This window comes from Monodelphis domestica, chromosome 6, assembly GCF_027887165.1.
Source record: "Monodelphis domestica isolate mMonDom1 chromosome 6, mMonDom1.pri, whole genome shotgun sequence".
NCBI classification, from domain to species: domain Eukaryota; kingdom Metazoa; phylum Chordata; class Mammalia; order Didelphimorphia; family Didelphidae; genus Monodelphis; species Monodelphis domestica.
The window spans coordinates 167,682,424-167,710,052 of NC_077232.1; the positions used below are offsets into that span (position 1 = coordinate 167,682,424).

Sequence of the window (27,629 nt, forward strand, 5' to 3'; positions counted from 1 at the left end):
CTGTTAGTCTATTAGATAACCTTTTGGCCATGAATCATCTAAATCAGTTAAACTTCTAATTTATTGAATGCTCAAAGAAATCAATGGATAGGACTTGAATAGTCAACAGAAGTTCAGATGAGGCATTTTTCAAATCCAAAACAACTTTGAATATCCATCATCAGTAGTGTGACCACGTAGTAGCAACAAAGGCAGTATCAGATTTAGGAATTCTTACATCAGAAATGGTAAAGGTACCTGGAAAATGGCCAGAAAGAAAACACAGTGGACCTCTGTGATAGTACTCTCTACAGGACTAGACTCTTTAGCAACTTCATTGACTACATCCACTTTGGGGTCACAATTTAAGAGTAGAGAGGACCACAATTTTACCAAAAGGGAGAAGAAGATTTGAGAAGTATAATTTGTGATACTAAGGTAGTAGGGGAAGAGATAGGAAGTCGCAGTTGAAATCCCAAAGGAAAAGAAATCTTTCTGGATAAGAACCAGAACATAGCCCAGGAGAGCAATGATTACATCTACTCAAATCTCATCAATTTTGAGACCAATGATTTCCAAACCCTCAGAATTAGCTATGAAAACAGTAGTGCAAAAAAACAGAACCCTGGACAGATCCCTCCACTCCCTACTCTGGGAATGAAGCCCAACTTTAACATGAATTTCAAATTCAAGACATTAAATGGAAAAAAAAATAGCAAAAATTAAAAAAAAAAGAATCTGACCATAAAAATCTACTCTGGTGACAAGGAAGATCAAGACACAACAAAAGAAAACAATGATGTCAAAACATTCATAAGGTAAGCTTCAGAGAAAAGGGTGAATAGGGCTGAGGTCCAACAAGAATTCCCAGGAGATAAAATTATTTTAAAAAACAAACTAAAATGGCAGGAAAAATGGGTAGAGAAATAAAAGCAAAAGAAAAAATATGATAAAAGAATAACTTGGCAAAAGAGGCACAAAAATTACTAAATAAACTAAGAAATATAAAAATAAGTGGCCAAATGGGAAATGGGATTAAACCTTTATTGATTAAAATGTCTCTTTAAAAAATGGAATTGGCCAAATGCAAAGAAAAGTATAAAATCTCATTGAATAAGATAATTCATTAAAAACAAGAATTGGTTAAGTGGGAGCTAATGACTGCATGAAACATGAGGAAACAATGAAATATAGAAAAAAAATGAAAAATAAAGGCCAATGTGAAATGTAATCAATAAAAATAACTTAAATAAAAAATAGCTTGAACAGAGATAATTTAAAAATTGTTTAACTATCCAAAAGCCATGATCAAAGAAATACCATAGACACTACAATTAAAAAATCAAAAAGTATAATCCCACACCACCAAAATCCTAGAAACCAAAGGTAAATAGACATTGAAAGAATCCACTTATCACCATCTGAAAGTCATCCCCAAAAGAAAATTTCTAAAATATTATACCTGTGGAAAAGAGAGAAGTTATAAGAGAATTTGCAAGGAATGCATTGGAAATTTGCTCCTCCACATCCCTCCCTTTTTTTTGTCTTAAAAATAAAATTCTCTTATAACTTCTCTCTTTTCCACATACCTAAATTCCTGAGCTCCAGGTCAAAGAGAGAATAATTCAAGCAAACGGAAGGAAATGATCCAATATTGTGACACCATTTTACAGATTACACAAGATTTAATAGGAACTATGTTAAAGGAGTAGAGATCTTAGTATATTATATTCTAGAAGGTAAGAATAGGTTTTAACCAAAAATGTGTATAATCATTCATGGGGATGGGGGGGGGTGGAGGAAAGAATAAAGAAATAGAAAGAAAGAAAAATTTTAGCATTCCTGATGAAATGACAATAGCTGAATAGGAAGATAAACACAAAAGAGAATTCATAATAAATATTCCCATATGGGAAGACAAAGAACTTTAACATTATTAGGGGAGTTAAAATGATTCCACACAAAAAAGAGCAAGAAAGTAAATCAATTTTGTTAGGATACTGGTAAAAAAAAAAAAGGAATATCCTAAGAAAGGGGGGGGAGGAGAAGAAGAAGAAAGAAAATTATCTCATCTAATAGAAATGCTCAAAGGGCTTTAAATGAATGCCTACCCTTTGACCCAGCCAAACCACTGCTGGGTTTGTACCCCAAAGAAATAATAAGGAAAAAGACTTATACAAAAATAGTTATAGTCTCACTCTGTAATTATTATGTAACATTGTTAGAAATTCTAGCTATAGCAATAAGAAAAAAAAAGAAATTGAAAGAATACAAATAGTCAATAATGAAGGCAATAGGAAAAAATACTATTATTCTTTGCAGATGATATGATGGCATGCTAAAAGAACTCTAAGGAATCATGTAAAAACTTGAAACAATTAACAATGTGAGCCAAGTTTCATAAACTCACATTAACATCTGCATTTCTATGTATAACCAATAAGGATTAGAAGAAAAGAGATTAATAGATAAATTAAAATAAAAATTATGGACAATTTAAATTAATTAAGAGTCTACCTGCTAAGACAAATCCAGAGACTATATGAAAACAATTACAAAACACTCTTCACACAAATAATAACAAATCTAAATAGTTGGAAAATATTAATTACTCATAAGCAGGTCAAGTAAATATTATAAAAATAATTCTACTAAATTAATTTACTTATTCAGTGCCATGGTAATAAAATTACCAATGCACTGATCTGGGATAATGCTATTCACCTCTAGAGAAAGAACTGTTGGAATCATATTTAATAACAGTGCATTTATGGTTTTATTTTGAAGATTTTCTTATATAAGAGTTTGCTTTTATAACAATGTCCCATATGGAATTGTGTTTTTCATGACAATAAAAAATGAAAATAAAAGTTCCAAATGGAGTCATGAAGAATTGGACAAGATTGAAATTGATAGAATTAATAATACGTAGAAAAATTTTCACATAGTAAATTATTGCATTACATCACGTTTAGCAATTTACATTTCCCAAAAGAAGGAAAAACAGAGTTAGAAATAGATTTAAAGAAATAGATTTGTTCCCATAAAAAGATGTTATAGAAAAGTTGTTTATCTTCTCTTAAGTATAATTATTCTGAATACCTGAAGGTTTTACAATTATTCTGTCTTATACAACCAGTCAAAAGGATATAAATGATTTCATTATAAGTGAAGAAATCATAATTGTATGCACGAGTATTATGTCTATTTAAGCATGGCAATATAATATATTTACATTTTAATGGATGATCAGAGAATTTAAAGTAATCCAAAGAAGCTGTCTACATCAGCAACCTCATTTTACATGTAATGAAATCTGTGTCAGGAAAGATGAGGTAAATGAACCAAAACTGAGCCAAAGGCATGCATGTGTTGAATCTTATGTTTCACTGTTGTCAACAATATGATCCACAGCCATCCAATTAAGACTTCTGATCATCATCATCAATGTCATCATCATTACTATCTTTATAATAATTTCATTATTAAGTAATTTGCATATAGCATATTTTAAGCTTTGCAAAGACTATTACAAATATTATATAATTTGAGACTCACAATAACCCTGAAAAGTGATTCTTTTATCATCTCCATTTTACAGATGAGGAAACTGAAGCTGGGAGAGCTTGACTTACTTAGGATCAATGAGCTAGTGTCTGAAGTTGGATTTGAACTTTGGTATTTGATTTCAAGTCTGGTACTCTATACATTGCACCACCTACATGTCAATTTCTTCTTCTTGTTGTTCTTGTTCTTCTTCCTTCCTTCCTTCCTTCTTTCCTTCCTTCCTTCCTTCCTTCCTTCCTTCCTTCCTTCCTTCCTTCTTTCCTTCCTTCCTTCCTTCCTTCCTTCCTTCCTTCCTTCCTTCCTTCCTTCCTTCCTTCCTTCCTTCCTTCCTTCCTTCCTTCCTTCCTTCCTTCCTTCCTTCCTTCCTTCTCTTCTTCTTCTTCTTCTCCATCTTATCATTATTATTATTATTATATCTATGACTTACTGCACAGATGGATAAAATGACATTTTGAATTTGAATAATAGAATTGGATTACAGTGATTGATATAATAGTGGTAGTGCTGATGATGATAATGGCGATGATATATATCTTCTTATTTATATGATATTCAGATATAAATTGGCTTTGGACAGCTTGCAATGATATTTTGCTGCTATTAATCTTTTAAATCTCATGTTCTTTTGACTTGTGCAAGGAGATATGACTACATTTTTTAATGTGAGTGGATAATTGTATTAGATGGCAAACTTATTTTCTATATGCTCATTGAAATCATCATTGTTACAACTCTGATCAACAGGCATGCTATGTAATTTCCTGTTCCAAATTAGTTTCTTTTTCCCCATTATGTCTTTATATCTTGATTTTTCTTTTTCATTTCAGATGATCTGTAAAACATGTATTGAGCCTGGAGAATTCTATTCAACATAACACTCTTGAACTTTTACTGGATAATGTTATGTCAAGAAGACCAACCTCAGTTAGCATAGTGTTCAGGCTCTAATAACATTCATTTGCTCACTTTTCAAGTATATTTACCATTTGTGTTTGTATTATGAACAACTGTCATCTCTTTTTTTTAATGGATAATGAGTTTCTGGTCACCAATTTTTTTTTTCATGCAGTAAACAAATTTCTTGGAACTTGCAGAGATATAAAGCAATTTCTATGATTGTATTGCATGATATGCACCAATTGATAGAGCCTCCTTAAGAATTACCATTCTCTATTTCCTTGTGAAAATGTACTTGATTTCATATCACTTTAACAAAATCCCCTTGTTTTTCTAAACAAATGACCACAACCAGCTAAATGTCGAGTGTTACTTTGCCAAGATGCCATTTAAGTTCACATGGATGTTATTCAAAGACATTCTTTCTATTTCATTCTTGTATCTTTGCTATTTCAAAAGTTCATTGCAGGTTAGATCACTTATGGTTACTTTTGATGAATACAGTGACATAGACATTTCGTAAATCTTAATTATTGCTTTGTGAATTGAGATGCTTGATCCAAATGTTTTCCTTAAATTTTAAAATTATTTATCATCTGATCTTGGAATATCTGCATTTACTAGTAGCAGAAGTAGAAATAATAGTAGCAGTAATATTTATGTTAATATTATAATATTTCACATAGATATGCATTAATAAATAAAATTGATATTTCCCCATGCATTTATGATTAGCAAATTAAAATATAAGTGTTATCTTATGATGTGATTATAGAAATCAGTAGATATATTTATTTCTATCTAATCTAGGAAAGAAAGGTAATGGACCACTCACTGAGATGGCATAGTTTGCCAAATATAAGATCTCTGGTGAATACATGTCACCAAGATTCCAAGACAGAACTCCCAGTTGTCTACAAATTTGCATCACTTTGAAGAGCAACTTGAAAACTAGGCTAGCAAGCTGCCAAATCATGTCCCTGCCACCAAAGCTGCAGAAACCATACGGTGACAGTTAGTGCTTGATCATTTATTGATTTTTTTCCCTTCATTTGGAGGTGGGGGTTTATGTGCTTACATTTCAGCATCAGTGAAAAAAAAAGGACAAATAGAAAGTAAGGGAGATAAATGTATGAAGCTGTGCATATAGAGATAAGTTTGGAGTAAGAGGAAAATATTTTCCAGGTAAGATATTTGAAGGCTTCCCTAGGGATGCTATGGTAACCCAATGTGGTGAGGAGGAGGGAAGGAAAGTTACAGTAAGATAAAATGTATGCATGTCGTATATGCCTTTGGGAAAAATATACGTCAATGCTCTTGTCTATGCCATTAAAAGAATAGGTATAAAATAACATTATTTGCTCATTTTATATGATCACAAAACACTTTCCATCATTTATTATTTTCAATTTGCAATAAAAGTATATAGGGACACATTTATGCAGAATGAATTCAAATGATTTTTTTTTGCTAAAAATGGGTTTTCTAACTTGATAACCTGATAAGCTCAAGCTCTGTGATAGATAAATGAATGTTAATGAACCAGACATTCCATTTCCCCATTTGTATAAAATAATGCCTACACTCCCTGGTTCCCATGGATGAGGAAATGGCTGTAACTTTAGTGTTCTAATTAATTGTGAATAGTAGCTGCTTGTTTAGTGGCAATTCTAGTAGTATTGTTATCAGTAGCATTAAATTGATCCTCAGTTATCTCATATGGAAGTGGAAATATTACAATTTGTAGCAGAAATCTTACAGAGTTATTATGAAGAAAGCTATATGGTAAACGTGAAGTGTTATATTACCATGGATATATGCTATCATCATTCTATAATTCAAAATAAAAATAAGAGAGATAATAATAATTATTATATTACCAATCTTTTGTCTATAAAGTATCTTGTAAATGTACTTCCATAGTAAAATGAAAGGATGGAGAGAATAAAGAGTGAAAGAAAGAAGGGAGGGAAGGAAGGAACAAAGGAAAAAAGGAAGGAAAGAAGGAGAAAGGAAGGGAAGGAGGGAGGAACAAAGGAAGGGAGGGAGAGAGGGAAGAGAGAAAGAAAATAAGGAAATGGAAAATGAAAAATAAAGGAAGGAAGGGAAAGGAAGAATGAAGAAGAAAAAGAATATTCAAAAAGTGCTATCATTTGAAATTAGTTTTGGAGCACAAGTTTTTGTTTGTGTCTATTTGTCTAGTATATGCATAGGGTCTTTTGAATATTTTGATGACAAATCATTTTTTCATTGATCATTTCCTATGCTTAGTGTAACTGCATTTAGTTGAAGTTAAATACATAAGTCATTTAAGACATGGTTCCTTATTCCACTTAAGGAATGTTGTCCTCAAGGGAAGATAATGCAGATATGCATTCATGAAATATTATGTGTGATTAAGTCTTGAAATTTTTCAATTCAACAATGAAAAGTAGGCATTCAGTGAAATACCAGTAGTATAATTTATCAGAATTTGGGGGGGTATTTGGATAGATATCTGCAGGAGGAGGCACATGTCTGGTTTGATAATGAAGCAAAGGGAAGCAAGTATGCATTGCAAATGGAGAAGAAAATCCTAGAAAAAAATATAGTAGGCGAAATTATCATTGTGTTCATAAGACAAAATGAATGCAATAAAAATAGTTTGAAAAGTGAAAGGATTTAGATATAAGATGTTTCCATATGAAGAAACAAGTATAAATTCTCTCCATCAATGGATAAAAAGGCTAAAGTTTGTGATTCAAATTGTACTACTTGGGACTTCCAGTCAAGATGGCTGTGTAGAAGCAGCGAAAATTCAGACCTCGGAAACCCTTCCTTATCAATCACAAATGGAGTGCTCCTAGGACACTGAAATTCAAGTTGAACAACAGGATAGACTTGGGAAACCCTCCTCCTGGACCTGGATCAAAAGGTACTGCACCCCAAAAGCCAGAACCCTAGATCACTCGGATCTAAGGAGTAGGCAAAAGGAAGGTACCAGGACCCACCCCCCCCCAACCCAAAGTGCTGAGCCCACGGCAGCAGAAGGAACCTCAGGGCTCTGAGGACTCACCTTGAAAGCAACCTGAGCCAGTCTCCGGGGTGCCCAGCACAGACAGCAGGGAAATATATAGAGAAGGGGGAAGCCTGTAGCCTTCTGTCTGGGTCCTTCCATCTGAGTCTCAAGGGAGGTCCCAGCTTTAGGGCATCAGCTGAACCCAATCCCATCAGGAGCCCTCAAAGCTAATGAAAGGACAGAAAACTCAGGGCCAGTGAAGGGCTTACCTTGAAAACAACCTGGGCCAGTCTCCAGGCATTCAACACAGATTGTGGAGGAGGAGGTTTTTTTGCTTCAGAGATAATTTGGCCCAAACCAGGTGAACCTAATTCCATCAGGAGCCCTCAGAGCCCAGGGAGGCCACACACCTCCCCCCTTAGAGAGTAGGGCCTTCTGAAAAAACAGAAACCTAGAGGAGGAGTCAAGATGGCAGCCTAGAAGGATCATAGACCTGGCAGCCTGGCCAGAGCTTTGGAGATCCTCCATATTTGCTCCAGCCGTCCAGGAAGTTTCAAAGTCAGAGTAAACCCAGCCCAACTAAGCTGAACTCAATCCCATCAAAAGTCTCCAGAATGCAGGGAAGCCCAGGCTCCCCACCCATCCTCACTGACTGCTGGACTTTAAGCCAATCAAAAGCCTCCAGAGGACAGGAAAGCTCAAATCCCCAACAACCTCCCCAAGAGATTACACCAAGAGATCTTCTGTTAATGCTCCAAGAGGGGAGACTGATAGAAGTCCCCAAAAAACAAAAAAAAGAGAGGAACAAGAGCACAGACAAATACGGGGAGTAAGGAAGGGGTGAATTTGAGCAAACAACAGAAAAAGAAGAAAGAAACTACAATAGACAGCTACTACTCAGCAAATGGAACAGAGGGGGAGAGATCAGCCAACGATAAACCAGAAATCCCAGCGAATTGGATACAGACTGTGGAAGAACTCAAAACACAACTAAGAGAGGCTGAAGATAATTGGGAAGAGAACTTAAAAATTAAGATAATTCATCTGGAAACAGAGGCAATTGAACTAAAACAAGAAAATAGTGTCCTGAAAGCCAAAATCATTCAGCTGGAAAATGAGGCAAAGGAGATGAAAGACGAGGTAAAGAGGATGAAAGACGATCTTCAAAGAAAATCCGACCAGAAGGAAAAAGATGACCAAAAAGCCAGAGATGAAATCCAATCTTTAAGAACCAGAATAAAACAACTAGAATCAAGTGACTTCAAAAGGCAGCAGGACACTATAAAACAAAACAAAAAGAATGAAAAAATTGAGGAAAATGTGAAGCATCTCATTCACAAAACAGAAGATTTAGAAAATAATTCAAGAAAAGACAATTTAAGAATAATTGGACTACCAGAAGACCACGACAAAAGAAAAAGCCTGGACATAATACTAGAGGAAATTATCCAGGAAAACTGTCTCGAAATCCTAGAACAAGAGGGGAAAGTGGAGACTGAAAGAATCCACAGATCACCCCCTGTATTTAATCCCCAACTGACAACACCAAGAAATGTTATAGCCAAATTCAAAAACAATTAGATGAAAAAACAGATATTGCAAGCTGCCAAGAAGAAGCCATTCATATACCATAGAAACACAGTGAGGATAACACAGGATCTGTCTGCATCCACACTGAAGGACCAAAAGGCATGGAATACGATATTCTGGAAAGCAAGTGAACTAGGTCTACAACCAAGAATAAAATACCCATCAAAACTGACTATATTCTTACAGGGGAAAGAATGGTCATTTAACACAACAGAAGAGTTCCAAGCATTCATAAATAAAAGACCAGACCTGAATAGAAAATCTGAAGTCCAACCACAGAACTCAAGAGAATCATCAAAAGGTAATTAAAAAAGAGGGGAAAACAACAACAACAACAACAACAAAATTTTAAGAGACTCAATAAGTTAAAATGATATGTATCCCTATAAGAAAAGAGGTCATTGGCAACTCTTAAAAACTGTTGCTATCACCTGAGCAGCTAGAAGAATTACACTCAGAGGGAACAGTGACAAACTGTATAGGATGAAAGGACAAGACATAAATAGGTATATAGATATATGCATGCATAAATACATACATATGTGTATGTATATATATATATATATACATGACTAAAGCTAAAAAAGAAAAGAGGTTATGACTAAAAGAAATGGGAAAAGAAGCAAATGGGGGTAAATGTATATGTCACAAAGAAGCTCATGGAGGAAGGGGGGAGAACATCAATACACTAGAAGGATAAAGAGGTTGGTGATAGGAAATACTCAACTCTTAAGTACTTTGAAACTGACACAAAGAGGGAAGAACAATCAAATCCATTGGGGAAGAAAATAGGTTTGAGCCCTATAGGGGAGTAGAAGGGTAAAAAACAGACTGGTGGGGAGGGAAGCAGTACAAGAGAGGGAGAAGGTGGGGGGGGAATTTTAAAAAGACTAGAGGGGAAAATAAGGGAGGAATAAGAAGGGAGGGGGGTAGAAAGGGAAGTAAAATAATGGGGTAAATGGGGGGGGGACTGACTATAAACAAGCATTGGTATAGAAGGAAATAGTGAAAGAAGAAAAGGTAGGACCAGGAGTAGAAATCAAAATGCTGGGAAATACACAGCTAGTAATCATAACTCTGAATGTGAATGGAATGAACTCACCCATAAAAGGCAAGCGAATAGCAGAGTGGATTAGAATCCCAAACCTTACCATATGCTGTCTACAAGAAACACAGATGAGGAAGGTAGATACGCATAGGGTGAAAGTAAGAGGATGGAGCCAAATCTATTGGGCATCAAATGATAAAAAGAAGGCAGAAGTAGCAATCTTGATATCAGACAAAGCCAAAGTAAAAATAAATCTAGTTAAAAGAGATAGGGAAGGTAATTACATCCTGATAAAAGGCAGTATAGTGTAAACCTTAAAATTTCACAGACTTATGAATGTTAAAAATTTTTACTCCACATTGAGGAATCCTCCAATTCCCTACTTGAAATAATTCCCTACCAGATAGTGAAAACTCTACTTGAATGTGAAAACACCTTGCTATGGGAGGATCTCTACCCCATCCCTACTTGGGACTGCTTTAGGGGAGAAAACTCCTTGCTATGGGAGGACCTCTATTCCACTTGTACTTAAGAATGCTTTAGGGGAGAAAACTCATTGCTAAACAAAGAAAGTACTTGGATCCATACTTATGGTGGGGCAAGGAGTTCTTTGAGCCAGGCCTGTTTTTAGAATAGATACAGTGGGATTCTAGGTACCTAAAAGGGTCGGGCAAGTTTTCTCTTGATGAGATTAGCTGACTCAGCTGTGTTTTCTCTTGTTCAGAGTTACTGACGAGATTGCACACAGCAGCATTTTTTCTGATTCAGACTTACTGAGGAGTTTGGTCGACTTAGTAGGAATTTAGATGGGCAGTCCTTTGGAAAGCATCTACAGTGATTGGTAGATGTAGGGACTTAGGGGAGGTGACATGGGAGAAAAACCCCTATATAAGAAAAAGCAGAATCTCTTGAGGAGATATCCTTTTGGAGGAATTCCTTTTGGATGAGCTCTGATGAGGATTGCTTGGGAAGAATCTCTTGAGAGAGGCTCTGGAGAAGGGAAGCTCTTGGAGGACAATCTCTAAGGAGGTCTCGCTGGAGCTCTTCTAAGGGGACTCTGTCCCTCTGGAGGCTCTGGAGAGAGGCCTTTTGGAACAGTCTCTGGCTGGAAGGCTCTCTGGTGAAGTCAGCTGAGATGGAGCTAGCCTGGTGTCACTAGAATCCTTGTTTAGGCAGACCTTGTGGTGAGTGTTAAAAGACTGACTGACTGATTCTCTCAGTTAAGACTCAGGTCCAGGCCATATTGGCTTGAGGCCCTTCATAATTATTCCTTTCCTACTCTTTCTCTCTTTCTCTAATTCCTCATTATAGTATTAATTAAAAATCTCTACAAAACCCAGTTGACTTGGGTATTTGAATAATTCGGAATATTTCCCTGGTGACCACCTTATATTTGATTTAAAAACCAAGACACTGTAGTGAAACATATTTTCTGCTGTCAAATTTACTCACCCTCTCTTATATCTATCACAATTTATGTCTTCCACCATTTTAACTCACTATAGTTTAAGACCTCAATCATTTTAAATCTCACAATAGACAATGAGGAAATATCTGTACTCAATATGTATGCACCAAATAGCATAGCATCTAAATTTTTAAAGGAGAAACTAGAGGAGCTCAAGGATGAAATAGATAGAAAAACTATACTAGTGGGAGATCTGAACCTTCCCCTATCTGAACTAGATAAATCAAATCAAAAAATAAATAAGAAAGAGGTGAGAGAAGCAAATGAAATCTTAGAAAAACTAGAGTTAGTAGACATATGGAGAAAAATAAATAGGGGCAAAATGAATACACCTTATATTCAGCAGTACATTGTACATTCACAAAAATTGACCATGTACTAGGGCACAAAATCATTGCAAACAAGTGCAAAAGGGCAGAAATAATAAATGCAACCTTCTCAGATCACAATGCAATAAAAATAATAATTAGTAAGGGTACATGGATGGATAAATCAAAAATTAATAGGAAATTAAACAATATGATTCTCCAAAACAAGCTAGTTAAAGAACAAATTGTAGAAACAATTAATAACTTCATTGAAGAAAATGACAATGGTGAGACATCCTTTCAAAATCTGTGGGATGCAGCCAAAGCAGTACTCAGGGGGAAATTTATATCCTTGAGTTCATATATAAACAAATTAAGAAGGGCAGAGGTCAATGAATTGGCCATGCAAATTAAAAAGCTAGAAAGTGAACAAATTAAAAACCCTCAGATGAAGACTAAATTAGAGATCCTAAAAATCAAAGGAGAAATTAATAAAATTGAAAGTCAAAGAACTATTGATTTAATAAATAAGACTAGAAGCTGGTACTTTGAAAAAACAAATGAAATTGACAAAATACTAGTCAGTCTAATTAAAAAAAGGAAAGAAAAAAACCAAATTGACAGTATCCAAGATGAAAAGGGAGACCTCACCTCTAAGGAAGAGGAAATCAAGGCAATCATTAAAAACTACTATGCCCAATTATATGGCCAAAAATATGGCAATCTAAGTGATATGGATGAATACTTAAAAAAATATAAATTTCCTAGGCTAAAAGAAGAAGAAATAAATTACCTAAACAACCCCATATCGGAAAAAGAAATTGAACAAGTCATCAAAGAACTCCCTAAGAAAAAATCCCCAGGTCCAGACAGATTGACAAATGAATTCTATCAAACATTCAAAGAACAGTTAACCCCAATACTATACAAACTATTTGACAGAATAAGCCAAGGAGGGGTTCTACCAAATTCTTTTTACGACACAAACATGGTACTGATCCTAAAGCCAGGCAGGTTAAAAACAGAGAAAGAAAACTATATGCCAATTCCCCTAATGAATATAGATGTAAAAATCTTAAGTAGGATACTAGCAAAAAGACTCCAGCAAGTCATCACAAGGGTTATCCAGTACGATCAGGTAGGATTCATACCAGGAATGCAAGGATGGTTCAATATTAGGAAAACCATCCACATAATTGACATATAAACAAGCAAACCAACAAAAATTACATGATTATCTCAATAGATGCAGAAAAATGCCTTTGACAAAATAAAACACCCATTCCTAGTGAAAACACTAGAAAGTATAGGAATAGAAGGGCCTTTCCTAAAAATAATAAACAGTATATATCTAAAACCATCAGCAAACATCATCTGCAATGGGGAAAACCTCAAAACCTTCCCAATAAGATCAGGAGTAAAACAAGGATTCCCATTATTACCTTTATTATTTAATATTGTACTAGAAACACTAGCAGTAGCACTTAGAGAAGAAAAAGAAATTGAAGGTATTAAAATTGGCAATGAGGAGACCAAGCTGTCACTCTTTGAGGACGATATGATGATTTACTTAATGAATCCTAGAGAATCAACCAAAAAGCTAGTTGAAATAATCAACAACTTTAGCAAAGTTGCAGGATACAAAATAAACCCACATAAGTCATCAGCATTTCTATATATCTCCAACCCAGTTCAGCAGCAAGAATTAGAAAGAGAAATTCCATTTAAAGTCACCCGAGACAATATCAAATACTTAGGAATATATCTGTCAAGAAAAACACAGGAACTTTATGAACACAACTACAAAACACTCTCCACACAATTAAAACTAGATCTAAACAATTGGAAAAACATTGATTGCTCATGGGTGGGACAAGCTAACACAATAAAAATGACCATCCTACCCAAACTTATATATATATTTAGTGCCATACCCATTGAACTACCAAAAAAACTATATTACTGAATTAGAGAAAATGATAACAAAATTCATTTGGAAGAACAAAGGATCAAGGATATCCAGGAAAATAATGAAAAAAAAAATACAAAGGAAGGTGGCTTTGCAGTCCCAAATCTCAAACTATATTATAAAGCAGCGGTCATCAAAACAATTTGGTACTGGCTAAGAGACAGAAAGGAGGATCAGTGGAATAGACTTCGGGTAAATGATCTCAGCAAGACAGTCTTTGACAAACCCAAAGACCCCAGCTTTTGGGACAAAAATCCACTATTTCATAAAAACTGCTGGGAAAATTGGAAGACAATGTGGGAGAGATTAGGAATAGATCAACACCTCACACCCTACACCAAGATAAACTCAGAATGGGTGAATGACTTGAATATAAAGAAGGAAACTATAAGAAAATTAGGTGAACACAGAATAGTATACATGTCAGACCTTTGGGAAGGGAAAGATTTAAAAACCAAGCAAGACTTAGAAAGAGTCACAACATGCAAAATAAATAATTTTGACTACATCAAATTAAAAAGTTTTTGTAGAAACAAAACCAATGTAACTAAAATTAGAAGGAAAACAACAAATTGGGAAATGATCTTCATAACAAAAACCTCTGTCAAAGGTCTAATTACTCAAATCTATAAAGAGCTAAACCAGTTGTACAAAAAAATCAAGCCATTCTCCAATTGAAAAATGGGCAAGGAACATGAATAGGCAATTTTCAGTTAATGAAATCAAGTCTATTAATAAGCACATGAAAAAGTGTTCTAGATTTCTTACAATCAGAGAGATGCAAATCAAAACAACTCTGAGGTATCACCTCACACCTAGCAGATTGTTTAACATAACAGCAAAGGAAAGTAATGAATGCTGGAGGGGGTGTGGCAAAGTAGGGACATTAATTCATTGCTAGTGGAGTTGTGAATTGATCCAACCATTCTGGAGGGAAATTTGGAACTATGCCCAAAGGGCGATAAAAGACTGTCTGCCCTTTGATCCAGCCATAGCACTGCTGGTTTTGTACCCAAAAGAGATAATAAGGAAAAAATCTTGTAGCTGTGCTCTTTGTGGTGGCCAAAAATTGGAAAATGAGAAGATGACCTTCAGTTGGAGAATGGCTGAACAAATTGTGGTATATGTTGGTGATGGAATACTATTGTGCTCAAAGGAATAATAAAGTGGAGGAATTCCATGGAGACTGGAACAACCTCCAGGAACTGATGCAGAGTGAGAGGAGCAGAACCAGGAGAATATTGTACACAGAGACTGACACATTGTGGTACAAGAGAACGTAATGGACTTCTCCAATAATGGCTTTACAATGTCCCTGAACAACCTGTAGTGATCTACGAGGAAAAAAAAAAAAACTATCCTCAAGCAGAGGACAAACTGAGGGAGTAAAAACACCCAGGAAAAGTAACTTTCTGACTACAGAGGTTGAAAGGGACATGATCGATCAAGGAGAGAAGCTAAATGAGCACCCTAATGCAAATACCAACAACAAGGAAATGGGTTCAGAGCAAGGACATATGTGATACCCAGACGAATCTCGCCTCTGCTAGGGAAGGGATGGAAGGGGGTGGGGAGGAAGAAAAGAAAATGATCTGTTTCCAATGAACAATGTATGAAAATGACCAAATAAAATAATGTTTAAAAAAAAAGAAAGAAAAAAATTGTACTACTTGACCAGGTCCAGTTGAAGTTCTTTAATCCAATTTTATCATTTGTTACCACCAAAGTGACATTTAACCAGCGATTGAGTCTTTGAGGTCTTGTTTTCACATCTTAAAAAAATGGAGTAAAAAATGTTTATATAGGAAGAGTATCAACAATTTTTATGAATCTGGGTAGTGTTTTTCTCTGGAAATGATTTGCATTTCTATTCCTTCCTCCTCTACATGGTCCAATATACCTGCTTCACTCAAAGTTAAAGTACTCTATTGCTTCTAATTAATAATACCTATTATAGCCTCATATTGATACAAGACAACGTGATACTACAGAAAGAAGTTTGAATTTGGAATCAAAAGACTTTGGTTTAAATCTTACACTTGACACTACATGAATGAATTTTGTCAAGTAATAGCCTCCCTCAGCCTCAGTTTCCTAATTTTTAAAATGGGAGATTTGGAGAAGAAAATTTATTTTCTGAGATTTATGATCCCTTCTGATATTAAATTGAGTCACTTAATCACTTTTACTCCATTTTTATAGTTTGAGGATATTTTAAATCATTGGTTAAATGATTTGTCTCCCATCCTCAGTGATATATCTCAATTGTCCTATGATAATTTTTTCATAATTCACATATTGGAAAAACTAATTACCTTGAGGTCAAAATGGTAATGAGCCCCTCTGTACTTTGCCAGGCTGGCCTTTGAATAGCAAGCATACATCAGACCCCAAGCAAAGTTTTTCTGCTTCAGTAGAAACTGTGCAAGTTTGTGAGATTGTATTTAAAATGGTACATTTTTGGAGCTCACTCTCCACACATCATTAAAATGACCAAGAGAGAATTTTAATGGAATGAAATAAAATTCTTTAGCCTAGATTGAGTATGATACTAATATTTGCAGCAATACTAAAATATCAAATATCTATTATGCATGAATTAAAAGATATTTATTAAATGCTGATTAGGGGCCAGATACTATGATGAATACTAAAGATATAAATGCAAAAAGGAAGACAGTCCTGCATTAAAGATCTGATATTCAAATGGGAGAAGAAAATCCAAATAGGGACATGACCATGGAAGAATCATGGAGATCTGAGAAGTCATAATGATGCTCAGTTGTACAATAGCAAAATCATTGACATTCTCTCAAATAATAGTAACATCATTTTATTTATTGTTCCCAAAGCTAGATGTGGATAGATATAGATAAAGAAGGAGGAGGAGTACACATTTGGCCTCATAGAAAGAACATGGCAGCAGAACAACATTGTCGATATGATTTTGGTCTATATAGAAATTTCTCATTAATCAGGAGTCCATGACTACAGGGCAGGCTGTGATGCTGGGTCAGAGACAGAAGATAGGTGAGGAGATATGGGTAGTATGATAAGGGAATTTGTATTTTTATTTGATCAGTCAGGTGTTAGACTTCCCTTCCATTTGTTTTGAATTTGGGTCAACCAGTAACCAGAGAATTTATCCCACTGGCCCCCCTGGGTGGTGCCAAGCTAATTGAGGAATTGTGATTGGTTCTTGGGGATTGATATAAGAGAACTAGTGGGTGTAGTAAAGATTTATAAGATGAGACCCAGCTGAAAACTGGGGGGGGAGTATTATTTTTTTAACTTAGTGACAAATAATTTTTTTTTTCAAATTTTATTTAGTTAATTAATTTAAAAGATTTTTTCTATGGTTACAAGATTCATGTTCTTTCCCTTTGCTCCCAACCCCCTCCTCCCATAGTCAATGGACTATTACACTGGGTTAGGGAGGTTATTTTCTGAGGCTGAGATTAGGAACAGAAACTGAGTTGCTAGGCTCTGGATTATTAAGCTAGGAAATTCTTCATCTTTCTACATTTCCCTCTTATTTTCTCTTTATTATTAATAAATCTAGCTATTTATAGTCTTGTAACTTAAGGGTTAATTATAATTTTTGGCAACACCCATTCTAACCATTACAGTAGCTATTAAGCAGGTTTCTTGGTACAGAACATTTTGCTACATACAGATACATTGTCAAGTTTACCTAGTGCATATTACCCTTACACACTCCCACTGCCCTTTAAGGAATTTAGGGTCTAGTCTGCAGAACAAGATTCAAATAAATAATTAAGATATATATTATTTGACACTTTGGCAGCGACATTCTTTCTCACTAAGAAGTGCTGATTCAACACAGAAAGGTCCAGATTCTAAAAGGCATTTCTCAAATTTTCCTGTCTAATTATAACCCTGGACACTGGTATAGAATCCTGAGAAAAATCTCTAAAATAAAGCTTATATTTTACTCATATCTAGAGCATCCCTGTGGCAAAATCAACATCCTAAAACCTCACTCCATCTAGTTTTGTTTTTTTTTTTTAATTAAAAGACATTCAAATTGTCCTCGAAGGTGAACTTATTTAGGGAACTAAAGTTTGGACTGCTGATGTGGCCTCTTGGTTACTTGAATTAAATATAATTTAAATTGGGGTGGGGGGTTGACCTCCTTCATAAAGTTTCCAATTACAAACTAGCAGAATAAGTATACCAGTACAGAAAAAAAAAACTATACACCACTAAATGAAAGCTATATCCTAGATGAACATGGCACCCTTGCTCTGAATGTCCCTAAAACTCCTTCAGAAGGTCATCTCTGCTGTAATTGCTTCACTTTATTGTTAAATTGAATCTGAGGTACCAGACAGGCCAGGTCACATTTAAAACTCTCCCCAAATGGAATAACAGGGTAGCTTCCCAAAAGATACTCAATATATGGTGTGGATCATTTAAAGGACAATCATTTATTTCCTTCATTCTAAAAGAAATATTTTTAAAATTGAAGACAAATTCACTTAAAAATTAATTTAAAAATTTTAAAGCAGATCTCGTATTATATTGTTCTAGGAAGGTAACTTTTCTTCAAAAGATTAAGGCAAGAAATATTTTGTGGAACTGTTCACCAAGCACTTCACCTTTCTCTGGTTCAGTACTGTCCAAATGATGCCTAATCTCATCTTCTTGGCAGCATCTAGTTTCTCTGAAAGGTTGCTTTTGAGATGACATTCAGTTATACAACTGGCACCTGGAAATAGGAGCTCCCGAATTCTTCAGTTCATGAAGTTCCCTCCAAGCCTCAGAATATGTCTTATTATTACTACTATGCTACAATAATATCTTATTACTCCTCAGTCATCTGGGTTAAGGGAAAGAAACATAGTACTTTAAGTATCTTTGGGGAGGGAATTTTGTCATTCAGCTTAGGGAGGAGTTTTACCTCTGACCTGGCCTCCCTGGTACTTCAGATTCAATATTTATAACAAAAATAAGTTCAGAAGGGGAGAGACATGGTAAAATCACTAGTTTCTCCAAATTCACTAATTATCCAAATGGATAAATGTATAAAACCTTCATATAAAACATATATTTGTTTTATTTGACTCAAACAAATGATCTGACTTGATTTTCCAATTTTTTCTCCATCCTCCTTTGCTCATGGCATTTCAAGAGTAGCACCTTAATGCATACTTCTTGAATAAAGTTGAGCTAAACTGCAGTCATTTATGAGTTTGAGTATTCTGATAGACAATTACCACGCTGAGAGTAATCATGTTTCAGATTACCTAATTGGCATAAAAAGAATATAAAACCATAGTTAGTTGAAGAAAAAAGGTATTTCTGTGACAGTATTTAACCTTACAGAGCTTAACAAAAATCACAATGTTATCATACCCTAAATACCTATTTAAAAATTATTTGAAAACTCCAAGTACTATATTTACATTACCTTCCATCAAGGGTAAATAAAAACAAACTGCAAAACAAATTTACTGCCAGTTCTTCCTACTATAGGCCTGTAAAAACAAGAGATAATGAAAAATTGCATGTTACGAGAATTTGTTAAGACTTCATTTACAGGAAAGTAATGACATTACCTACTTTTATCATAGCTTCTGGTAGTGCCATGGGAGGAGTGAGTGGGTACAGTAATTGGCCTATGGCATATTTTCAAATCATTACGACAAATTAGATCATCTTGACAATTTTCCTTCATTTCTGGCCATTTACTGTCAGTACTATGCCATAAATTCAGTGTTTATTGCATATTCTTGGTATATTTAGGCATTTTGTATGAGAGTGCAGTCCCACAAATTTGAAAGTAAAGGTAATGTTTCTGTTTTCTTTGAAGTATGCAGACAAATTGCTAGAGAGATTAGACAATAAAATAATAATTTTGGCAAGTATCTAATTTTTAAACCTCCATAGTTCTGTCCTACTCCACCATTACACTTAACTAGTAGATGCAATAGAGATATCATTCTCTAAGGATATTAGAATTGAAACTTTGATTTCTGTAGCTCATAAGCTGGATTTTTTTTTTCTGTTCTAAAAGTGTCTAGGGAAGGGGTTCTTAAATTTTTCTTGTGTATGTCATAGGCATAGACACTTTTACCAGTCTGGTAAAGTGTAAGATTTCCTTCTTAAATAGTGTTTATTAATTATTTTTATATTTATTTATATGTATATATTTAAAATATTTATTATTATTATATTACATATAATAGTATATTAAATAATGTTAAATAAATAAAATATAAAAGATTACAGAGGAAACCAAATATGTTGAAATAGTTATCAATCATCATATGTATATATCATCATAAAACTACATGTGTATAGCTGTACAGGTATACATACATATATAAAAGTATATCTGAAGATAGAGATAGATATGACCACACACTTTAAAATTCTTAAATATCTGTCTTCTTAGCAACAAAATCACAGCCAGTGTAGCAAAACAGAGACTTTACAATGCCATGTTTAATATAAGAGAAATAGGGATACACAAGTTAGAGGGATAAATGTTTTCCTATGAATAAGAACAGCTTGCTACTTTCAGTCCTCATTGCCCTGGATTTCTTCTGGGATTTCTTTCTATAAGGACTCCTTATATTAAAAATGACATTATAATGATTCTGCTTCACTGTGTTGAATATATCTTTGTTGCTTAGAAGACAGATATTTAGGAATTTTAAAGCATATGCATTATTAAAAACATTTCTAGCTTATTAATTAACACAGCCTCATTTGAAAAATGTCTACAAATTTAGAGTATAATCCTTATAGAAGTCCCAGATATCTGGGACATGTGAGGTTTGATGAAAGATAAATAGAAGCAGTTAGCAATCAATGCATGTAAAAAGGCTTAGCAGACTGTTCTACATTGTTGCTAGAGAATAGTATAAAATCGAAAGGGAGAATTCTTTTCTGCACCAGAAAGAAGAAAAAGAAACACCTAGCAGAGAATAGATTTTCTGCACAACAAAAGGTGAGAGAAAAGTGTTTGTAACTTAATAATCATAAATATAATAAAGCCTTAAAATGTTTGAGGTAAAGAAACCTGAAACTAGAGCCAATCTTCCTGTTTTATGAAGAAACTGACACTACCCAGTGAGGAATGATTTGCTTTTAGTTCACAAGACTGGGAAAATTAGGTTAGAGATTAGTACCAAAATTTTCTGATCAGAACCAATGTTTTGCTTTGTTGTTTTTTTTTTCCCAACTACACCAATAAGTATATATTTGATATATTTTGATGTAGATGGCTGTGTTTGTCTAATAATAAATTAACCATGAAAAAGTTTAAAATGCAAGTCTCTTGGTGTTTTATTTATATAATATAAATGTTTAGATATTTGGAAAACTCTAGATTATTTTTGCATTTTATTTAGGTACTAGGTTATAAATGCCAAAATTAAACTTTGAGTAATTTTCTTTATTTTTATCTCAATTCCATCTAATATCTTCTTGGAGTCGATTGATTTTCATCAAAAACGTTCTCACTTGTGCCATTTGTAACCCCTTTAATTCAGACAAATGTCTGGCTATTATAGCTTCACATCTCAGCCAAAATTTAAGAGCTAAAATTATGTTTCAATTTTTAAAGCATTTTTTTCATTTTTGAAACATGTATCACAGTGCGTTTCCTAGTGTGCAATCAAGGATTGTCATAAATTATTAAAACTACAATCTGATTATCAAAGTAAATGAATTAATTTCACAAAGAAGAGGCCTAGATTTACCCTCATGTTTATTTACCAAATTTTTGGAATGTCTAGGTATTTATTCAGCCTCTTTGAACACTGTCTACCTTCAATTCTAATGTTTTAATTTTCCAGAAGAAAGGCATTAACTGCATATTATCTAAGGTGCTTTAGTTGTGACATATACCTTTCTTTTTTTCCCCCCCAGTTTACATGTTGGTACAATTTTCAATAATCACTTTTTGACTACAACTTCTTCTATTTTCTTTTTTTTGGCATATATCTTTCTGTAGAATTCATTCCTTGGCCCTTCCTAGGTAATGGAATTAAATGATGCTTTGAAAAAAGACAATTATATCTGTGAAATATCCTGAAATTGTTAAATCTACACCAAAGGGAATCAAATAATCCTAGCCAAATCAATCAATCTGTTTTTTTATTAAATGCCTACTCTGTGGAAGGCACTGAGCAAGTTGCTTTGGATACAATGACAAAAATGACAAAATGAAAAATAAGTCCTATAGTAAAGGAACTTCAATTTTTTTAGCCTATTTAAGGAGAAAAAGTTTTTCTTCTCTTTGGGTCCTCCATAATTTCTCTGTCATTCCATTCCATAATTCCACACAAGTTTAACCCCCCCCCCCCGGGATTTCAATCCCACCCTTGATTTTTCACATTTACAAATATACTCTTTCCCTGCAGACCCTTTCTCTGATTGATTGCTTCCTTACAGAACCTCCATTTTAAGGAAAATGCCCAGGCCAGGCATGACTTCATCCTTTTCCAGACTCCACTTCCCATTCTCCTTCCTTTTCTAAGCAAACTCTGCCCAGATACCTTCTCGGTCCCCTTTTCAGTTTCCCTTTTATGTGCTATCAGATATAAACTCTTTGAGGGTAAAGTATAGTATTTTTAATTTTTCTGCTTGTATTTGTAGTAGTTGCTTTGCTTCATTAGAGGCCATTGACTTTTAAAATCTCTTCTTCTGTTGGAAGTTTCACTAGAAATAAATTGACTTCAACCTGTGATATATCATCAATGCTTAAGCATTGGTCCATGAATTTCTGTTGAGAATATTATGGAAGCATTCAGCTAATCTCTTCAGAATTGCATTCTCATCACTGCTCAGGGTGGCTCCACTGATGATGAGTAGTTGAGAAACACCATAGGCAGAGATTTACAAGTCAGTGATTCCATTGTTCATTCAAAAATGAGACTGAAATCTTCCAGTTTATATGGCAAGAAGAGGTTATTTCCCAAGCAATCAAGGATTCCTACACTGTTCACTTCTATAAAGGAAAAAGAAACAGGTTGTCCTGTAACAAGCATAGGGGGGCTCTATCTGTGTCATAGCTGGCAAAATTATTGCCAAAGTCCTCCATAATTAGATAATCCTTCTCTGGGAAGATGATCATGTTTAACTGGAAATCTTGTGCCTTTTAACTACATTTCCCAGGAGCCCTCTGGCTTCCTTTTGTCACATGATGACATAGACAGGGGATAAATAGTATGGTCTTCCATTGCTAGCCCTCTTTGCTTCCTGGGTCAGGACATTGGTGGAGTGAGCTGTTTGAGCAGGTAAATTAGCCATGGACACATGACTTTATTTTGTTACTTCTAATGATTATTAATAAATCTTATAAAATATACATTTGATATTATTGTATATTAATTTTAATTTTTAGTTATCTACATGATTGCCATTGTGACTTAAAAAAATGGTAGAGGAATGGCTAACATAGTGTTTGCTTCCTAATAATTCAAGGAGAAATACCACGAGAAAAACAGTAATGTATTAAAAAAAATTCATCAATCCTATAGAGGTCTTTCATCTTATCAGTCTTGAGTGTTTATGGAAGGTCGTGGCAAAATCTGGTTGCCTAGAGAAGTTCAGTCTAACAGTGCTATGTCAGATTGAACCACTTCCAATTATTCATACATACTATTAGTGTCTGATGTTTGCTAGAGCCAGTACCTTGGACATAATGTTTTTGACTTGTGTGACAAGGATATCACTTTAAAAGACTGATATATATTAATTTAAGGTCTCCAAGGAATTCAGCTATGTAATTCCTAAATGAAAACTTAAGTCAGCAGTCAACCTTTTATGGAGTTTTTAATTACAAACAGGAGGAGGAAGGTATTAGAGGCCATTGACTTTTAAAATCTCTTCTTCTGTTGGAAGTTTCACTAGAAATAAATTGAAGAAAGGAGGAAAGAGAGAGAGAGAGAGAGAAAGAGAGAGAGAAAGAGAGAGAGAGAGAAAGAGAGAGAGAGAGAGAGAGAGAGAGAGAGAGAGAGAGAGAGAGAGAGAGAGAGAGAGAGAGAGAGAGAGAGAGAGAGAGAGAGAAGGAATAGGGCTTAAATACCACCTCTGTTTAGGCTGGGCCAAAAGGCCCAAGCCCTTAGATAGCTGAGGCAAAGAAAAGAGATCAGTCCCTATCACTCACGTGACCAAAAGGGAGAAACAGTCTCAGGGGCCTCCACCTCCAGCTTCCTTCAGAGCAAGCTTCTCAGAGCACAACCTCTCAGAACAAAACCTCTCCAACCACCTTCAGAGCCACCTCGCTCAGAGCAAGACCTCCTCCTCTCTCCTCAGACCCCTCTCTCTTTAAGGAAACCATCTAAGTTCCCTCCCCTCAGTTCTCACATCTACCAATCACTGTCGATGTCTCCCCTGTGCCAATGGTGGTTCTAGTTTAACCCAGGACTGCCCAGAGGTCTGTGGCTTTGCACATGTCTGTTGAAGGTCATATTGTCAAATAATTAAATCTTGATCTATGCTGCAGCCCTTCCTAAATCCTGTTACTCTAAGTAGGGTGGAAATTGTATTTTCCAAGACCTGGTTCTGTCATTCCAAGTATCTCTATTGTATCAACTCTAAAATCAATCATGACTCAAAGAACTTCCTGTTCTATGCTTAAGCATAGGTCAAAGCCCTTTCCATTGTTTAGCAAAAGGTTTCTGTCCTAAAGCAGTCCCAAGTAGGGAGGAGAAGGATCCTCCCATGCCAAGGGGGTTCTTACTATCAGTAGGACATTTTTTCCAGTATGAAATTTCCCAATGGGGAAATTTCCAACATTCATAAGTCTAAGAAATTTTAAGGTTTACACTTGACTTAAAGGAATTAGAGATATTTTATGTGGATAAATGAATGGTTAGGGGTAAGGAAATGACAGTTGTCTTTAAACAATCAAAGAGCTATAATAATGGTAATTTCTTCATAAACAGTAAGATGATACTTTTGTCATTGGTGGTGATGGTGATAGTAGTAGTGGTAGTGGTAGTGGTGGTGGTGGTGGTGAGTGTATTGTGGGGAGATTTGGGGTATAGCTATCTCTATTAAGAATGTTTTCCTTAAATTTGTATGGATTGACATTTTATGAATGAGTGTATGTGTTGAAACTTAGCTCCATGCCTGAAACAGAGGGAGTACTAGCTCTCAGTTACCCTGGGCATCCCAGGCACTGCCAGATTCCCCAAGTGCCAAGATTGCCAGATTTCTTCTTTTGCTGAGGGTTTCCATGAGTGTGCTTGTATAGAAAAGACCTCACCATGTCCTACACATGTTCCTCACTTTGCTGGTTCCATTATTCTTCCCTTTTGCCTTAGTAAGAGAGATCCATCCTAGTGTCCCTCCACATTTTCATAAGCTAAAACCCGACTTCACTCTTTCATTAGTTGGACCATTTCAAAATTTGTTTTGAGGCATTTTTGTTGTTGTGTTATTGTTGTTATTTGGAGATGAATTTGGACAAGCTCAGAGCATTCCCTACTCTACCATATTGATTGTCAGATATAGAAGTCCTGAATTATGATTTTGTCCATGTGATTATAGATAACAGTTTAATCCATGATAATATCCTGATTCTACTGAAGTTTATTGAGAATACTTAAGGATAATTTGGGTTCCATATTTTGACTCCTTGGAATTGTCATCTGTTCATTTACATAGGATACTGACCTTGTGGCATAATGTTATTATAATTATTCATACTTTCTCATTCTCATTTTAATGCAGTTCACATGAAAACAGTCTATGGTTTCCTGCTATTATTCTTTTATGTTTAATATTTTCTGGACATTTGAAGCCAAAGGATAAAATGACTTGTTTTTGAAATTGAATAACACTTTTGGATATAAGGTCTTTTGTGAACTCTAAGAAAGCCTTATCAATAGAACTCAGTTCAAGCAAAATTAGCATCCTATCTGATTCCTATATGATTTTACTTTTTTTTTTTAACCTTTACCTGCTATCTTAGCACTGATACACATTATTCTAAGGCAGAAAAGCAGTAAGGGCTAATGAATGAGGGTTAAGGGACTGGCCTAGGTTTACATAGCTAGGAATATTTGAGACCAGAGTTGAAACCAGGACCTCCCACCTCTAGGCCTGGCTCTCTGTTCACTGATTCAGCTACCTACATTGATGCTTTTATTTTCTTCTGACAGATTTTCAGATTTGGAAAAATTTTTTTGTCTGTAGTATTATTATGGTGACACATATAAAAATGTTTCTCTTAAAGATTTATCCAATAATACTACGTGTAGAATTTATGGATAACAAGTATTTCTGTAATAGTGTTCTTTCCAATATTATTTGTTTCTTTAATATTTACCTCTATATTTTGATGGTTTTATTTCTACTGCAGTAATATGTCATCTGGTAGTTTACAACATGGTATAATCTCCCCCCAGCATTAGATGCCTTCAGCCTATTCCCTTTTCCCCAACTGGAGTTTCACAGTCATTGAAAGGTTTATAGTTGGATCATTTTCCTTTGTCACAAGCCTGAGCCCTCAATGGCTGTCCACTATTAATGACTCATTACTGAAATCATAATTCCATATAACTATTTAACATCAAATAGCTTATACAACGGAATATTGCATAGTGCAAATACAGTAGATATATTCTGAATATCACCTTGGTGACATAATTTTCTATTTTCTTCATATGGGTGAGGAAGATAGATTAGGATCATAATTTAAGTCAATTCCTGAATGGCAACTGGTCCGACCAAACTCATGTATACAATGGATATGACTGCTGGCTTTTATGGGGCTATTGTCCTAAGATCCTTCTTCTTCAGTTTCTTAATGTTAGGCCGGTTGACTACCTATCCTGAATCTCTGTTCTCCCAGATCCCCCAGCTTGCACTCCCTGGATAGATCAGAAATTTTACTTCCTCTATATAAGAAGGGAAAGGAGAAAGTCCAAGGATTCAGACACACTTATTCAAGGTCACATAGCCTAGTGTTACAAATAAAATTGATCTGGAGGCTCATCACCAGATTTATAAGTATTTATTAAATAAGTATTAAATTTGCTAAATAGGAAGTACACGTATTTATTAAAGAGGGAGAGAAAGAGAAAGAGAGAGATAGATAAAGAGAGAGAGGGGGGGAGAGGGAGGGAGGGAGAGAGAGAGAGAGAGAAAGAGAGAGAGACAGAGAGAGAGAGAGAGACAGAGAGAGAGAGAGAGAAGGTGAGGGAGAGAGAGGGAAAGAGAGGGAGGGAGGGAGGGAGGGAGGGAGAGAGAGAGAGAGAGAGAGAGAGAGAGAGAGAGAGAGAGAGAGAGAGAGAGAGAGAGAGAGAGAGAGAGAGAGAGAGACTTCAACCTTACTCAGTTAAGTTAGATCAGATCCCAGATTTCAGCCCAGCAAGGTCCCATCCATGCCTGCTGCCAATCTCTAAGCACCATCCCAGGGAGTTAATCCATTCAAGAGTAGAAGCAAAGAGCCCACTTTCCATCCTGCACTAGCCTTTTAAATTCCACTAGCTCCTCCCTCCATGGTGACACTGCACATTGATGCTCATACTTGTGTCATGGGCTCCTAGGGGATTCCAGCATATGACATATCACTCTGTGACACCTATGTCCCACCCTGGGATACTTCTTAGAGAAGTGATGGTGAACCTTTTATTGACCATGTGCTGTGTCCTCATAGAGACTGCATGCAATACCTACCACTGAATTCTGGGTGTGTTCCCCTTGACTTATTCCACACATTAGAGGGAGAAATTATTCCTATTAGGCTGCTGAGCAAAAGGGTGGGTAATGTGAATAAATGTCATCAGGCACAGTAGATGGATTAGGGGAAGGGAACA

General features: G+C 35.2%; 1 long non-coding RNA gene across 1 annotated transcript in view; it reads right to left on the reverse strand.

The window, feature by feature from the left end:
* LOC103103536 (uncharacterized) overlaps positions 1-27,378 on the reverse strand; it is a 41,692-nt gene extending 14,314 nt beyond the window's left edge. Inside the window, exons 1-2 of the long non-coding RNA XR_468866.3 lie at positions 27,145-27,378; positions 19,259-19,325 (exon numbers count right to left, since the gene is read on the reverse strand). This is a non-coding gene — a long non-coding RNA (uncharacterized LOC103103536). The remainder of the gene's footprint in view (positions 1-19,258; positions 19,326-27,144) is intronic.
* Between the last annotated feature and the right edge of the window lie 251 nt (positions 27,379-27,629).